The sequence below is a fragment of the Styela clava genome, chromosome 12 (assembly GCF_964204865.1).
Source record: "Styela clava chromosome 12, kaStyClav1.hap1.2, whole genome shotgun sequence".
NCBI lineage: Eukaryota > Metazoa > Chordata > Ascidiacea > Stolidobranchia > Styelidae > Styela > Styela clava.
The window spans coordinates 17,658,549-17,672,281 of record NC_135261.1 but is presented as its reverse complement, the minus strand read 5'-3'; positions in this window follow the sequence as shown (position 1 = coordinate 17,672,281).

Below are 13,733 nucleotides of genomic sequence, written 5' to 3'. Positions count from 1 at the left end.
GTTGTAGTTTTAATAGTGTAGTAATGAAAAATTAGTCTAGAAATAGCTGTAATAAAATAGGCTAAAATTCTCTACCGGCACGCAACGTTTTATAAAAAGTTTAAGAAAAAAGTTTTATAAATACGGTCAAGAACTAACGGAGATATCGGAATTATATTATATATTACTTTATTGATAAGAACTGTAACAAATATGAAAAAAGAACACTTATCAAACACCAATCATTCGATGTGCGTCACATCTATGGAATATTGAGACTATTTCAGGATTTTACTCTGGCAACGGTCATTGGCACCGCCGAAAGATCGTCGCAAATAAATGCTGGAGTTGTGCATGATAGTTTGACAGGGGTTAATAATTAACGATGTTCTGATAGTACAAACTTCATAAAAATTGGTAAGTATCAAGTTAGGCAAGAAATACACACGTCCATATAAATTTTATTGGTGTCCATAGACAATATCATTAATTTGCACTACGTATAACTGGAGCGTAATTTTTAAAAGCTCCGAATGTTGGGAAATTTATGCGCTAATGAAAAAATTCAAATACCAGATAATAGTTATTTATTTTATCTAAACTATGTCAATTTCATGGAATTCCAAGATACAGCAGGCAATCCGTAGTCGTTTTTATGAGCGGTATTCCAACACGCGTAACGGTAAGACGTGTTGCGTACATTTTTTGGTGCAAAAAAGCGGATTTTGTAACATTCCTAATTCATGACAGCAACGTTTTAATAACAGCTAAACTCAGGATAGTTGTCTAGATATAGATATATATCTAGATATATCTTGTATATTTGTTTTCCTGGGATGTTCTCAATCTGTATTCTGCGATATAGATAGAATTTAATATTCAAGTCTTCAGAAATGTAGAATTTCTATTGTTGAATGGATTTCCCAACTTTTGTTATTTTTTGTTATTTATTTTATTGCACTGACAAAAAATGCATCCGGCCCGTTTCAACACAGTTTGAGTCATACCCGGCCCGCGGTCAAAAATGTTTGGTGACCCCTGCTTTAGGGTATGGGAAATATGTATTTTAGAGTATGTGTGGGGTAAATATGCAATGAAAGGCGGTAGCAACGGAAAGTTTAATCGGCGCTCCCGAAGTATGTACAACAAGATGGCGCACAACCTGAACATAGTATGTATACCAGGTTAGGGTTCAGGTTGTGCGTCATCTTGTTGCACATACTTCCGGAGTGCCGTTTATACTTGAGTGTACATAAACGGGGTAATTGTACCAAAATACATATTATACGTATCTTATAGAGCGATTTTCCGTCATTCCCGCTTTTTGTAACATTTTCCCGCTTGTTAGTAACTTTTCCCGTCATTCCCGTTTCCCGCATTTTAGGGCCCTAAAATGCGGGAACTGCGGGAACGACGGGAAATGCACTAAGAAGCGGGAACTGCGGGAACGACGGGAATTTGTCAATTTGAAATTGCGGGAACTACGGGAAATTTCACAAAAGACGGGAATGACGGGAATTTGCTTTAGGGTATGGGAAATATGTATTTCAGAGTATGTGTGGGGTAAATATGCAATGAAAGGCGGTAGCAACGGAAAGTTTATACGGCGCTCCCGAAGTATGTGCAACAAGATAACGCACAACCTGAACATAGTATGTACACCAGAATAGGGTTCAGGTTGTGCGTTATCTTGTTGCACATACTTCCGGAGTGCCGTTTATACTGTGCATGTACGGGGTAATTGTACTAACATACATATTATCCGTATCTTAAAGCGATTTCCCGTCACTCCCACTCTTTGTGAAAATTTTCGCTTTTTAGTGAAATTTCCGGATCCACACAACCCAAGCGTATATTTCCCGTTGCTTCCGTTTTCTAGTGCAATTTCTTCTAAACATACTCTGAAATGAGTATTTCCCGTAATTTAAAGCGATTTGCCGTCGTTTCCGCATTTTACATAAATTTTCACGTACATACACCCCCAAGCGTATATTTACCGTTGCTTTCGCTTTCTAGAACAATTTCCCCTAAACATACCCTAAAATGAATATTTCCCGTACCTTAAAGCGATTTTCCGTTATTCCCGCTTTGTAAAATTTCCCGCTTTTTAGTGAAATTTCCCGTAGTTCCCGTAGTTCCCGCATTTTAGTTTTCGCAATTTCCCGTCGTTCCCGCAGTTCACGCATTTTAGTGCATTTCCCGTAGTTCCCGTTTCCCGCATTTTAGGGTTGCCCGTTCAAAACTGCTATGCGTAAAAAGCCACATGGCCATTCATTGTGTAGCAAATTTTTATTCTTTTGAAACTTTCACAGATCAGTATTTAAATTCAATTTAATTTTTTTTGTTTTTTTAAAGATTTATGTATTCGAGTTGCCACCAATCGTGCAGAATGACGAATGTTGGGAATTCGATTGCGCTCGATTATTCTGCCTAAGTTCAAATCCTATCAGCCTATACCGGTACAGCTATCTGGCTATCGGGGCTAAGTAGCCGATGTGCGATGGGCTGCTGCAATCCCAGAATAATGGGGTCTGGTGTAGTTTCGCACTAACGTACTTACTTCTAGTGGGCGTAGCATACAATTTTTTCACATGCCAACCCCAGTCCCCACCTGACTACGCCATCCAATAAATCTACCTACGCCCGTCGGTGTTGCGCATCGTGCTTCAGTGCTTATGGTTAGGAAGCGGCGCGGTTGCATAACAATGCGGCAATGTCGAATATTATTTTGAATAAATTATTTTTGTTATTTATTTTATTGCACTGACAAAAAATGCATCCGGCCCGTTTCAACACAGTTTGAGTCATACCCGGCCCGCGGTCAAAAATGTTTGGTGACCCCTGCTTTAGGGTATGGGAAATATGTATTTTAGAGTATGTGTGGGGTAAATATGCAATGAAAGGCGGTAGCAACGGAAAGTTTAATCGGCGCTCCCGAAGTATGTACAACAAGATGGCGCACAACCTGAACATAGTATGTATACCAGGTTAGGGTTCAGGTTGTGCGTCATCTTGTTGCACATACTTCCGGAGTGCCGTTTATACTTGAGTGTACATAAACGGGGTAATTGTACCAAAATACATATTATACGTATCTTATAGAGCGATTTTCCGTCATTCCCGCTTTTTGTAACATTTTCCCGCTTGTTAGTAACTTTTCCCGTCATTCCCGTTTCCCGCATTTTAGGGCCCTAAAATGCGGGAACTGCGGGAACGACGGGAAATGCACTAAGAAGCGGGAACTGCGGGAACGACGGGAATTTGTCAATTTGAAATTGCGGGAACTACGGGAAATTTCACAAAAGACGGGAATGACGGGAATTTGCTTTAGGGTATGGGAAATATGTATTTCAGAGTATGTGTGGGGTAAATATGCAATGAAAGGCGGTAGCAACGGAAAGTTTATACGGCGCTCCCGAAGTATGTGCAACAAGATAACGCACAACCTGAACATAGTATGTACACCAGAATAGGGTTCAGGTTGTGCGTTATCTTGTTGCACATACTTCCGGAGTGCCGTTTATACTGTGCATGTACGGGGTAATTGTACTAACATACATATTATCCGTATCTTAAAGCGATTTCCCGTCACTCCCACTCTTTGTGAAAATTTTCGCTTTTTAGTGAAATTTCCGGATCCACACAACCCAAGCGTATATTTCCCGTTGCTTCCGTTTTCTAGTGCAATTTCTTCTAAACATACTCTGAAATGAGTATTTCCCGTAATTTAAAGCGATTTGCCGTCGTTTCCGCATTTTACATAAATTTTCACGTACATACACCCCCAAGCGTATATTTACCGTTGCTTTCGCTTTCTAGAACAATTTCCCCTAAACATACCCTAAAATGAATATTTCCCGTACCTTAAAGCGATTTTCCGTTATTCCCGCTTTGTAAAATTTCCCGCTTTTTAGTGAAATTTCCCGTAGTTCCCGTAGTTCCCGCATTTTAGTTTTCGCAATTTCCCGTCGTTCCCGCAGTTCACGCATTTTAGTGCATTTCCCGTAGTTCCCGTTTCCCGCATTTTAGGGTTGCCCGTTCAAAACTGCTATGCGTAAAAAGCCACATGGCCATTCATTGTGTAGCAAATTTTTATTCTTTTGAAACTTTCACAGATCAGTATTTAAATTCAATTTAATTTTTTTTGTTTTTTTAAAGATTTATGTATTCGAGTTGCCACCAATCGTGCAGAATGACGAATGTTGGGAATTCGATTGCGCTCGATTATTCTGCCTAAGTTCAAATCCTATCAGCCTATACCGGTACAGCTATCTGGCTATCGGGGCTAAGTAGCCGATGTGCGATGGGCTGCTGCAATCCCAGAATAATGGGGTCTGGTGTAGTTTCGCACTAACGTACTTACTTCTAGTGGGCGTAGCATACAATTTTTTCACATGCCAACCCCAGTCCCCACCTGACTACGCCATCCAATAAATCTACCTACGCCCGTCGGTGTTGCGCATCGTGCTTCAGTGCTTATGGTTAGGAAGCGGCGCGGTTGCATAACAATGCGGCAATGTCGAATATTATTTTGAATAAATCATCCTGAAATGTGTGTTTGTTTTTGTTCTCGAGTAGGTCTGCCGTATTAGTATATATTTACGGGCTGCTCTAACCCCTAGGAATTAAATATAATAAATGCATATTTCGAACTTTTAAGCATTTCAGGCGGTCACGAAAATTTTAACATAATGAAGGGGTCGCGACTCGCGAGCTTGGAAGTTTAGAAAGCCCCGGTCAAAAATAATAATGCAAAATAAATGAAATCTATAACAAAATGTTTAACTCACTCAATGATGACAAAAAATTGCATAAAAAGCACATTAACACCTTTCTTTGTGCATCACTGAGTTTAGCGATTTTCAACGCCTTCCAACGCTGTAAGGAATTATCAGTGTAAAGCCACAGTGCCGAAGAAAATTGTGTGCATGAAGAAAAAGAACAGGAAGCTTATGAATCTCAATATCTCCAATTCAACAGTATCAAGTTGTAGTTGAGAAAGCAGAGTTTTTCTGCATTGGCTCCAATGCTTTTCTGCATTGGCTCCAATCATACTCGCTCCTGTGTTTTTCTTTGCTATCCTAGCCCACCATACGGTGCTAATTTTGGCAGTTTCATAAATTTGCGAAAGTCGTGGTCAATAATATGGCCAACTATCAGTCAAACGCGAACAAAAACGACCACAAAGCATTACCCAAGATGGCTTTTCGAAATCGCTTCCCCATTTATCTGTATTTGGCATTATTTTATTGCCTTAAGTATTTTGCGTAGCGATCTCAATATCATTGCGTAGCCTGGTTACGTAGTACCCGAGCTGTAGGCCTACATATAAATAGAACAAAAGAGCGCCCCATAAGTGCGTGTACCAATATGGAGGTAACCAATATTGTTCGCCTACTCTACACCAAGTTGTGTAAAGAGACAGAAACCCATGGGCACAGGATATACTCACTTGGCTAACACACATACAATCCCCGAACTCGTAATAGAACTAGAATAAGGAAAGTCGGAATGAAGTTATGGCCTAACCCCAATCTGGTACACAGACTACGGGAGTACCAACTAAACTGCGCTTCGCCCTCTGCCGAAGACTTAGGTGAAATCTTCCCCGTGGAGGTTATTGCATTTTTATGATATAAGGCAAAAACAATTGTTTCCACTTATATCTATTGTATAATTGCCTGAACAACCAAATTTTTTCAAGAACGAGATCCACGTCAGGCCATAAATTCCCAACTCGAGTATAAATAATTGTGTTTGAATACTCACGAAAAGTTGCATATACATCCATATGTGGCGCACTGGGTACTAAAATAGACGAAAAACTGGCCAAAACCAGATGCCACACGAAGAAACTTTGGAAGAATAAATGCCAAGATGGCGGCGATCAAATTGTCCCGCGCTGCGACAATGCAAAACGAGAGAGAAGATCGTTCCATGTATTTCCAGTTCAGTGGTCGGGCCCTAGTAATGACCAAAGTGACTATAAACCAAGTGGAGACACCGAGTGCAATCATGCATATCGGACGTCATTTTGTGTCCAGCGAATAGGGGGGACGCGGAAGCGTCGTTTTAGCTTCGTTAGAAGGTCTCTTTCGTCAATTTGTTTGAAGATTTTTTACTGTTTTGCATTTTATTCGGGTAATTTCATTATTTTCCTTTTGCTATATGCCTCGTGGAATCATACTGGTATCGTGCGGTTTCGTGAAAGTTGCGATAGATATCTTATCATCCCGTGTGAGTTATGCAACTTTGAAACCTCATAGCTCACGAACCTTATATTATATGCAGATAAGTTTTATATTGTTCGAAAGACAATCTAGGAGATTAATTATAATTATGAGATGAAGATAAAATGTCGCGATTATCATACAAAAATCAGCAAAATTAAAAAGCTGAAATTTTTTTGAAAAGCTTTTGAATTAAATAACAAAAACTTCGATTTGCTTGTTTTAACCTAATATGACATCGACACATTTGCAGTTAAGAATAGCTTTTGACATTAGATATAATTTGTCGTGCACCAGTAAAATTGTATAAGTTATTTCATTCAATGTTCTCCAATTCTTAACATGTCCACTGCGCCAACTTGAGTTAAACAACAACGTCCCCTAATTACTTCGTTACGCAATTACGTCGCAATGTAGAAACGTTCCGTATGAAAAACACATATCGCTTTCTTTCGCACGTGTGAAACGTCATTAACCTAATGCATACGTTTAAATCAGGTACTTTTTGAACTGTTATTATGATACCTGTTCACACCATGCCGGAAGTTTAAAGCCTGCGTGTTACATTAATCATTCCAGAAGCTGATGAAATGAATTTTCTCGGAAAAATGTTTCTTAATTTAACGAGCTGTTGCAACAGTTGCTCTAAAAATTATAGAATGTAAACGATCTCATGGCTAGCACATTGTGCGGCCTAATGAATTTCATCGAAGCATGTACATTATAAGGTACAAAATTTAAAAACCAGCCGCCGCGACCATTCGATTCTTTTTCGTCGGAAAATGTAAAATATTTACTAGGTGATCTAGCGACACCATAATGTCTTCTACGTTCTCGTTGATAAAACTTAATTGTAATTTTATCGATATCCAACAGTGAAAAATTATCCTTGATGTTTCCGGGGGAACCCTATAAAAACACGGGGTTCAAATTGTTTGTTAGTTTCTATGGAAAGTGTCAATCTTGATGAATGCCCACAATCGTTACTAACTCTTTTTAGGTCTTACACACCTGATAAATATTTGAAAATTGATAGTTTTCATAATATATGTTCGCCTGTTACTTTTCTGACAGATAAAGTTGCTTGAAATATAATTTCCCATCTTGCCACAATATCGCTTTTAAAATTTTGAAACGTTTTCTCAACTTAAGGTTAAATATTCACGCAAAAGAGGAGACAAATAAAATTATTGAAAAACAGTATGCTAGTAGACCTGCGGCAAGAGCTCAAGTCAAATAGATAATTTTTAATTTTTAACACTCCAGACTATTAGATGTTCTTGTGAACTTGATATACGCCGTTATCCTTCATTCTATGCATGTAATATATTCTTTTAATATTATTTTGGCAATGTACACCTTGTTGAAAATTTGCGATACGCATATTTTAATATCATGACATGTACCGCAAAATAGTGCAAGTTTCTGTAGTATAATTTTTTGTTAAAATAGGTTCTGTGCAAGTAGCGATACTTACATCAGGAATTTTATAATAATTTAATGATAAAATGTGCATCTTTTTGTTTAATATTTTGGTCTTATTGGGTTGTTGATTTATTGAGTGAAGTTGGATGACTTTAACCTTAACTTCGTATATGCTGACCATACCGCCGAGCCGAGTTATCCCAGAAACATCTGCTGATAATTATTTTTTCAGAAGAATGTTCATTCGTTTTGCCGCTGCGAAAGTTTGGTCCGAATTACTGAGCATAGTTTTTTTTTAATCAGCTGTTTAACGATCGCGGGTTTAAATCACTTAGTTAGGGTCATGCAGCGATAGAACTCTGGACACAAAATGGATGGTGTGACGTCACACGAGCGCTTATAACGTTACAATGCATGTCCTCATTTGGTTTATAGTCACTTTGGTAATGACTATCTGCGTGGGTTCGCAGTTTCGAATCCCATGCGGGGATAGTTATGTGCGATAGCATTGCTGGACCCCTCGCCGCCGTAGGGTGGTTCACGTAACCGCTGGTCGGTTACGGCTTCCTCCACCATCAAGTCAATGCTTCCGAAAACAAATAACTAATCCCAGGGGAGAGGAAATCCGATAAGACAGCTTAAACATAGGGCGAACCACGGCCTCTCGTCCGGTTACCAGTTTATGTTGTCGAGTATGGGGTTAGTTAGCCAGTTATTTGTTCCAGATGTATGGACTTGATGGTGCAGGAAATTTGAAATGCACGATACAACGAGCCGGTGAAATATTTGTGAAAAAACATAACAATGTACATTTTTATAACAAAATGGCAAATGGGTGTATCGAAAAAAGGGTAGCCTACTCCTGAAGTATGCGCTCCAAGATGTCGCACGACCTGAACCCTAACCTGGTACACAACCTGAGTTCAGGTTGTGCGCCATCTTGGTGCGCATACTTCAGGAGATCCAAAAAAGAAATACAAATCATGTGTAATCAATTTGCTGGTGAAGAATATAGAAAGTGAATTGTCAAAAAGTGAAAAGAACTAGTAACGGAAAACACAGTAAAGTAAGCGAGTATGGCGGTCATGACATCAAGCTTAATGAAAACATCAAAACAAACACTAATCACACAGTGGAAATAAAAATTCCTTCACAAAAATTAAAAAATTGGGGAAACTAATTATTTTAACTGGGTGTAACGAAAAGCAAACCATAAAAAGATTGATAAATATTTACAGGGAATGAATGAATAATTCTTGCGGAGAATGAAAAAGCAATAATTGTTTTCATGGTAACGAAACGCCTCTATTAGAACAGAAAATATGCATGATTCAACACCATCAGCACTTGGGAAAAGAGTCCTATTAGCGTGAGAAAATGACAAATAAACAAAAATGAACTGAACAATAATGTACATAAATTAAATCACATTTGTGAAAGTCTACATTATCAGATTATTGTTTTTACTGTACTTAGACTTGGACTGGACCCCTGATTCATCTGTTTCCTGGCGTTTCTGAGCATTTGACTGTGTCTCTTGTACCAGTATTCCATTAAATCTACGTATGTGCAGTTTGCAGGAGTGTCAGCACACACAGATAAAACTGTAGATAAAATTATGAGAGTTTTTAAAACCATGTTGCAGTTCGTGTTCCCATCATGAATTTTCTTCAATGTAGCAAAATCATATTAGTCCGTATTCACTATAACTTATATCATATATGAGTCCTAATATAATAACTTAATGAACAACGAATAATTAACTAGTCATAGTAATACGAACGACTTAATATACAGCGAATAATCTACCATACCAAACTTACTAATTTAAACCTTACTAAAAGTTTTGTTCGCTTTCCTGGTTTTGTAATCAGTTTTATTTGGTTTTTAATTTTTTATCATCTTTCATGCTGATTATGATATCAAAATAAACTTATACTGGACTCTACAAAAAAAAATTTGGAATTATCACAAATAAAATGAAATAAAAAATATTAGTCATACTATAGTTACATCAGGTGAATTCCGATGAATGCACTTGAGTCTATTAGTTTTATTCCATTATGATAATGATGAATCGGTACCAGTAGGCACGATAGATTAGGTGTTGAAATTTTCATGATGAATCAGTCAAATATAGGCAAATTAAATGTTGAACATGCAAAATGAAACGAGTAGGCCCAATAGTGTGGTTCAACTAAAATTAGAGTATACAAACTGGACAAGGTTTTCATTCATTTCTATCAGATACCTTATAGCGAACGTTTAATTAAGATGGACCAGTCTCGACACGAAATGTGATCAGCTTCGTATACTCTACACCAGGGCTTCCCAAACTAGGGGCCGCGGCCCCTCAAGGGGCCGCGAAACGTATTTTGGGGGCCGCAAAGAGAACACCAATTTTACACAAAGTACTTTGCATCTTTTCAGACTCTTGATTCGAAATACAATTATTAAAACAAGTGTAAAAAAATCTCCCGATTCCGAGTGAATACATCATCTTAGCCTGTTTCCCCGAATATAAGACAGTGTCTCCAATTTTTTTTTCGAAAAATAACACCGGGGCTTATTTTGGGGGGATGTTTTTTATTTTCATTTTTTACTCACAAATTTACAAATTAGGGAATTACGTGAATTTTAAATATACAAAATAGGAAAATCGATTTCCATTTACTTATAAGTAACACGTTTTTATTTAAAATAACTGCTAAACAGCCGTTAAAAAGGAGTAGAAAAGATTTCGACTGGGTCAAAAAAAAAGATTGCGCTAACGAGTAAGTTTTATTTTAATAAGTGGAGGGCTAAGTCGCATTTTCTTATTTTCGGGGAAACACGGTAGAATCCTCGCGCTTGCATAACAATGTCTATATTGATCGTAAACACGATTTGATTGCACAGCGATGCCGGTTTTAATCGTTATGCCAGCGGTTCCCGAAGGCGCTTTGCTAAGTGTGTTTCGAAAATTAAGAGATTTGTGTTAAATATCAACTAATATATGATTGAATATTTTATTTATTTTAAAGGTTTTATTGTTTATCATCATTGTAAATGATGTATATTATGAATCAATAATTTCATTTCACCGCTCTATGTTGTTCACTTTCTGTTACGTAGGGTCTATCGTTACGTAACAGTAGAGGTAAACCCTACTTGCTGCAACATGAGTGATTTTTTAGCGTCTTAAAAAGAACATGGCACAGATAAGAAAGAGAAGTTAACCTTTTGCCTGTATTCTTTAGGCCTACTACTTGTTTATAAACTCTAAAAGGCATAAAGTACACATTAACGATGATAAAATTGTGTTTTATTTGAAGGCAGCATATTTTTGTGTAGGTGCGCCGTGCGTTTTTTACCTGATAATTTGGCGCTGCACGAACCGCTGCCTTATGCTAAATTGGATCATTGAAAGTAGGTAACAAAGCCTGATAAGGACCATGCCGTCAGGCCTTCAATCGACAAACATTAAGCCACGGCTGAACTTGCTGCAAAACATTCGCACTCATCACACTGAATAATTAAGTTGTGTTAATCGGAGTAAAAGTGAATATGTTTTTGTTATCCAGTAGACCTACTAAAAGTTGAGAATTGAATGTGTCAATAAAACATTTCGAAATGTTTAGCATTATTTTAACGTAAACAGGGGCCGCGAAAAATTTTGGTATTTCAAAAGGGGCCGCGAGCTCAGAAGTTTGGGAAGCCCTGCTCTACACATCAAAACCTTTTCGTGTTACTACCGGTATAAGCTAATTTTGATGAAAGCATTTACGAATACACCACAAAAAAAAGTTTGAAGTAATGATTTGAAATAGCGGTAATATGTGCTGTTTAGTGGTTACCACAAACACTCATTAAATATTAGGGTTTTTATTGTTAGAATGGGGTTTAAGCCAAACAGTTACTATCACAATTGATAAACTTTGGTCGCGCAAATCCTAAAAAATCATTAAATATCAGATTACTTTTTAGTAATTGTCGTAGCAAAGGATAGAAATCTTTGAAGGGCTACTGTTATATGCTACATGGAAAAGAATTAAAATCGCAGGTCAAAGCATTAATATATTATATTGCCCGGTGTTAAGTCTTTCTTATGTCTGTTGTAGGCTATAGATGCTGTTATTAAAATCTGTGATTCTAACACAGTTCAGATATTAATGTCTCATTACTAGGGCTAGGAATGATTAACCCGTTAAATCGGTTAGATAGTTAACGGTTACAATTTATTTTAACCATTAATTGACATCTCAGGTACAAATCATCTTTATAATGTACAATTTTTTCAAAAATGATTCCGTCATCGCAAATTAATCTCCTGTGTTGTTTAATTCAAAAGAATATCACTAACTGTATTGGTACGGATCCAATAAATGTGAAAAATAATCGAAGTACTAAAATTGCTAATTATAAAAATTTGACAATGATAAATTCCAAATCCGTTTTCTGTCGAAATATATATTTTTCCCGATTTTATTGCCAAACCGGATATTCAATGTCATTCAACAAAGGCGCAGTTGCTGATGCTGTTTTTCTTTATAATATCTCAGAGTAGAATTTGCACGTCAAACGCTGAAAATTCGTGACATAAATGACATTTAATAACGGATTCGGAATTTAGTAAAATTGCTTTGTAACCATATGGACGTAACAAGCTAAAATTATAAATTATCACGTCAAACGTCACGCTGCGGTTAAGCAGTTTATCTGCCCGGTTAACAGTTAAAGTGTTTCCCCTGGAATTCCCAGCCCTACCCATTACACTTTCTCTACCAAGGCCATGGTTTTTGAGGCTTACTAATGGAAAGTTAACCACCGAGTTCAACATTACGCTCACAACAATTCACCGCCTAAATCGATGGTCTGCAACCAATGGGTGCGCCTGACGTCGACCTGTTCGCTGAAGAGGTCGTTGCCGAGTCGTATACTATTATAGATGAAATGTTTTGAAACATTTTTGTAACATTAGACGCAATTCATGTCGCGCATTAAATGAAAAGAGATTTTCTTGTCAGATTTTTAACATCTTGCGGTGAGTTATTGCAAATTCATTGTCAATCATTGTGAATCCATCATCAGTGCGAATAGAGTCACGCATTACTTTAACATTTGCACTCAAAAACGTCTACCGTCAGGCGCCGCTTGTCGGATAAACGTTCAGATTTATTTTAATACCAGATTATTATTTAAATAAAGTTGGCAAAGTATCGCTGGTTGATAGATGAAGGAGTGGCACTCGTGCTTGTTCCTTAGATTGTCAGATTTTTCCTAGTTTGACCACATACTGCCACTGAACTTCACTTTAATCATTGAGTACAAGCTACTACCAACGTTTTGCCATAGAAAAGCGGTTTTAAACTAGATTAACCGATTAGGCTTTGTGAACAACATAATTTGAAATATGACATAATATGCTTCATGCACAATATCAGTATATATATAACTAGATGACTTATTTCGAACTCTCGCACAATATTGGGAATAGCTTTGAGATTTCCCAAACGTCATGATTTTTATTGGCTCCATTGAGCATTTATTTGTTTTGTGCCTGCTATGTAATTTGGCAGAGGGTAACATATTAAATTATCAAGAACCGGAAGACAAAAACGTGGGCTATCAAAATGAAGATAAGGCTTCGAGTACACGCCGAATTTCAATCACGGGAGCAGATATATTTCATATCGAAGGTAAGTAAATTTGCATTACGTTCGTCGTCTCTGAATTAAAGCTTTATACTTACAATAATTTTCAGCCTGCTACGGCAATTACACGCCGAAATTACATTTCGGCGCCATAATACTGCTTCCGTATACTGCACAAACGGTGTGGGAAGAATATAATTCGTTCACGCATGTGTCGTAATTATTCCTGTGAAGCTCGGTATGAACAAATCTGAAATGTTGTGGTGAAACCAAACTTTGTCAATAAAAAGTATTTATCATTTCGATGTATGTAAGAATCACCAAAGCAAATGTTTCACAAGTCATTTTTTATACAGAAATTTATTTGGTTATGAAGTTGAGACGAGCAGAAACTGGAAGCATGCGCTTACTAAACTTGGTATTTTATGCCATTCTAATTTTTTTTAGCCTTCTGGCATAAATTTAC